General features: G+C 36.7%; 1 long non-coding RNA gene across 1 annotated transcript in view; it reads right to left on the bottom strand.

Annotated features, from left to right (window-relative positions):
* Window positions 1-2,710: 2,710 nt before the first annotated feature.
* LOC109290119 overlaps window positions 2,711-4,819 on the bottom strand; it is a 10,072-nt gene continuing 7,963 nt past the window's right edge. Inside the window, exon 3 of the long non-coding RNA XR_002095530.1 lies at window positions 2,711-2,725. This is a non-coding gene — a long non-coding RNA (uncharacterized LOC109290119). The remainder of the gene's footprint in view (window positions 2,726-4,819) is intronic.

Here is a 4,819-nt window from a genome sequence, read left to right as displayed (position 1 = left end):
GGAGCCCCATGAAGAAAAAACCAGGGTCAGGACCCCTTTGGATCCACTGACAGGGAACTGCCTCCACATCAATTAACATCAAAGATGAGGCAGGCGAGTAGGAGCAGCACCTGAACCATCTAGTGGCCCCAGAGTGTGGGCTCACCCAGACACAGCTAGGGAACAAGGCACCGACCAGAAGGGGGCTGAAGCCTTACAACACCTACCAGCAACTTACCTTTACAGGAGGTACCTTGCTTGGTACAACCTTAGATCACACTAACTTTGTCCATGGCCATATCATGTTTGTAGATGAGAATGCACAGTTTTGTTTCTGTTTTTTAATGAAGTCTAGATTTGATCTACTTCTATTTCTACTTCCTATCAAAGGCAGCTAGACATTTATTTTGATAAAAACTTACCTTTCATAAATCGTGTTGCATCTTATCCTATTTGCCTTTTATCTTCATATCGTTTATGATTCTGGCCTTCAAAATTTGTTCTAAAGCCTTGCATACTATTGAGGTCAGATTACTAAGCCTGAAGTTGCTCAGATAATTTTTTTCTCTTTCTTAAATATAGCAATATATACTAAATATATTTATTTTTCAAGCATACAGTACCAATGATGACTTGTTACATTTTCTTAGAGATCATTGCGATTGGATTTGTAATTTCATATGGCAATTCTTTCAGAAGTTTGGGATGAAGATTTTCCAGTCCCCCAATTCATACTAGAACAAGAGGGTCAAAGAATGCTTCCTTGCTCCTGAAAATAACTTTGGGTGGGGGTTTTAGTATCTATTTAGCACGCGCGCGTGTGTGTGTGTGTGTGTGTGTGTGTGTAGTATAATATGCCTGTAGTCTATTAACCTTATACATTCAATTTTGGCCTACATTTTTAGAAATGCATAACTGATAAACTATCTATATAAGGACTGAAATTATATGTGCTTTTGTCTTAACTGCAAGCACAAAATTTAACTGGCTGTGTGTATATGCAATAATGTAAATAACTGTCAAAAAATTAACCAACATCTGGTACATTCTCACATTCTCTTTTACAAGTAATGATTATGTAATGAAACTGGGATTCAGGATTCATGAATTTGCTTTGTCACGCTACCACTGATTTGATGCTTATTGTTATGCAAGATCCTTATCGTATATTTTGATTCTCTCTCTTTATTAATACCCCCAGGTTGTTGATACGGCTTGCCTTATCAAGTTGTAAGTTTTACAGAATTGTACAAGGTGTTTGAGAGCTCTAGAGAAAAGTGCTTGGTATTCTGCATATTTAGTAGGAATGATGATTGATTAACCCTGATGTACTTTATTCACTTTCAGCAATCCCCAGTCTTTAAATTCTGATAAATGATCCTGTTTATGACAAGAATTTGCTGTCTCCTATGGGGCCCTGGCCAAATACAATGCTAGTTCACCCTTTGCTTATGCAATTGGTAAAGTTTACTTTCAAAAGGTTAGAGCCACCAATGGAAATAAAGGAAGATGAGTCAATACGTATTAATTTTGTCCTCTCACCTTCTTCAGCAGCAATGATGATTAGAGTTGTTTTAGACATAGTACAGTGTAGTTTGTAGTAAAGATGAAGACTTTAATTCTACTGTAAACTTGCAGGCCTGTTCTGCAGTTGAACCAACATAAGGTACTTTGATAGGAGTAAAATGAAAAAACAACTTGGGACCAGCCCAATAAGTTAAAATGACTTAATCACAACTAATAAGGAAGGGAAGTATCTGAAGTACAATTGTTCCTCACACTACATTAAAAAAATATTGAGTATTTGTGAGCATGTCTACACATTCATTAATGTGCAGTGGATACTGCATATTTACTGTAGTACTTGTATAATCAAGTACTAAATAAATGCTCAGTAACTGCAGTTACTGTGAAGTAGGACCAGCACATGCCTTTTTAGTGACAGTACTGTGCAGTAGTCTAATAATACTGTGCAGTAGTATATTAGCACTGTTTCTGCTGTGACACAGTGCACAGTATTATTAAGCTACAGCACATGTAGATGCACTGTGTATAATTTAGATTTTGTTTTTTACTACTTGTATCATCTTGCAAGATATACCTCTGAAGCCATCAATAGATAATTTTTAGCTTCACAATATGATTATGGGAAGCTAGATATAACACATTTCCAGACTATCAAGTAGACTGCTCTGTGTATGTCCTTTCACCGAATTGGATGAAATAAGTTAAGGTTTACAAGAGAACAGGATCATAGGAAAGCAGCACTGGAAGGGACCTCACAGTTTCACCCACCTGCTCAAGTCAGGATGGTCCCTGACTAAACCATGTCAGTCAAGTGTCTGTTCAAACTGTTACTGAAAATTTCCAAGATGGAAATACTAATTTGTCTTGATAGCCTGTTCCAATGCTGTTTCAATGCTTTACCACCCTCAGATTCAGAAAGTTCCTCCCAATCTCCAGTTTAAATTTCCCCTACTGAAGCTACAGGCCATTGCTCCTAGGTCTATCCCCTGTGGTCACAGAGAAAAGCCTCCATCCTCTCTGTAACCACCCTTCAGGTATTTGAAGACTCTTAACAAATTCCCCCTCAGTCTCCTCTTCTCCAGTCTAAATAACCTTAGTTCTTTCCGTGTTCAAAAGTCTTGCTTCCCTGCCCCCTAATCATTTGTGTTACTCTGTTGGACTCTTTCCAATCTGTCTACATCTTTTTTGCATTGTGGGGCCCACAAAACTGGACACAGTACTTCAGGTGAGGCCTCACCAGCACTGAATAGAGTAGAAGAATCATTTCCCTTTAATTGCAAGTGACCCTCCTGCTAATACAACCCCGTATTCTGTTGGAGGTTGCTTGTTTTTTTTGCAATGAAAGCACACTGTTGACTCATATTCAGTTTATCATTTGCTGTAATCCTCAGGTCCTTCTCTGCAATATCACAGCCTCACTAGTCATTCCCTAGTCTGTATCTTTGCGTGTAATTATTTTTGTGCTTTGTACTTGCCAATCTCATCTGATTGACTGAGGACCATTTTCCAGTCTATTCATATCATTCTATAGCCTATCCTTAGCCTCCAGAGTATCTGCAACTTTACCTACCTTGGTGTCACCTGAAAATTTGTAAACTTGCACTAATCCCATATTCAAATCATTAATGAAGATGTTAATACCAGATAAGACTAAGAACAGACTAACCCTATCCAACATGTCCTCCCAACAAGACATTAAGCCATTGAGGGCTACTTATTGATCACAGGGTGATATTTTATTTCATATCAGTAGCTCATTTTTGGTGCCATTTATTATAGAAAACCAGTCCTTAAAACATACACTTTATTGAGTTTTCTTCATTCCAACTAGCTAATAGTAAAGTTCACATTAGATCAATTTGGCATAAATCCACTATATCTTTTTTCTTTCAAAGAGTTTGGAAAAATATACCATCATTTCCAATTATTTTGAAGTATAAAATATGTCCTATTAAAATATGTGGAATAAAGATGGAAACTTTGCAAATTTATTTGCAAGGAGCTAAAGTCCATAAAAAGTTTTAGTACAGACCATTTTAATTCAATCACAAGAATAAGTTAATGGAGTATGATTTTGTATGAATAAGAATTGCAGAACCAGTATTCAGTATTTCTAGCTGTTTTATGCAATAGCACATTTTTTTCCTGGTGTTACCAATATCAGCTAACAGAGTGAACCAATACATGTTGCCCTAAGAAGGACAATGTTTGCAACTGAAAATTTCACTCAAAACAAAAGGCTGGAACAGGTGTGTTAGCTACCAGGTCTCAAGATGTTGAATTTCGCTTCCTTCTTGTAAAATTATGGTGTTTTCATTTCAAAATGACTAATTATGAAGATATCTTCCATGTTTCAGGGATAAAAGTTGTAGCCCTGTTGGTCTAAAAGTACAAGCAGTCAATGTGCTAGAGGCAAAATCTTTTATTAGACTACCTAGACAGTTGCAAAAAAAAATTACAATCTTTGCATTCTCCTATGCCTGCTTATCTTGCATTCTCCTATGAGCACACTGACTGCTATTCATTTTAAACACTCATAAAGAAAGTATTGCACTTAAGAAACCAAATTTCTAAACCTAGTGCTTTAACGATTGACACAACACTCAGCTGATTAATAGCAGAAAGGCTTGCTACCAACAAGGTATAAAACTAAATGACAGAAAAAGAGAAGACTTTTTCTTAATACTCAATAAATGAGCTCTTACTGTCTTTGTATTATTTTAGCTGCAAGAGATTTTTACCCGAGCAGCAGGAAACCACTCTTATCTTTACAGCTTTCACAGAACATGGGTCCTTCACTCATGGACTGGGTGCAGGATGGCTTTTTGATCTTCCCAGGACTGCACACTTGCTGGCAGTTCTGTCTTGCTTTTTATACTGTTTTATTTGTATAGTGTCAAAGCATTTATTTTTTATAGTTGGTTAATCAAAGTCCAAACAAAGTAGGCAAGGTTAGAATTAACATATTACCATTGTATCTCATTAGTGTGTTTGTGAAGTTTGCAAGCTTTTGATCAGTTTGGAATCAAACGGGATGGGTATTGACTGAATGAGGTACCTTTAGGAAGTTGATCACAGAATATTCTCTTTCAGGAGTTATTTTAACAATGGGGCTTAATAAATAGCTGCATCAAATGGCTTATGGAGATAGGGAAGATCAGAGGCCATTGGATACAATAGATATGAGTTGCAGGAGAATACACTGGTTTACTATAATAATTATTTAGAGATGAACTGCCTATTTTGAGAACTATGCCTTAACTAACAAATATGAATGTGAGGAAGTGAGGATCAGAGAGGACTGGTGACAATA

The sequence above is a fragment of the Gavialis gangeticus genome, unplaced genomic scaffold (genome assembly GCF_001723915.1).
Source record: "Gavialis gangeticus isolate Ggan-Ray unplaced genomic scaffold, GavGan_comp1, whole genome shotgun sequence".
NCBI lineage: Eukaryota > Metazoa > Chordata > Crocodylia > Gavialidae > Gavialis > Gavialis gangeticus.
The sequence above is the reverse complement of the archived record's forward strand: the minus strand, read 5'-3'. Positions and strand labels throughout refer to the sequence as shown.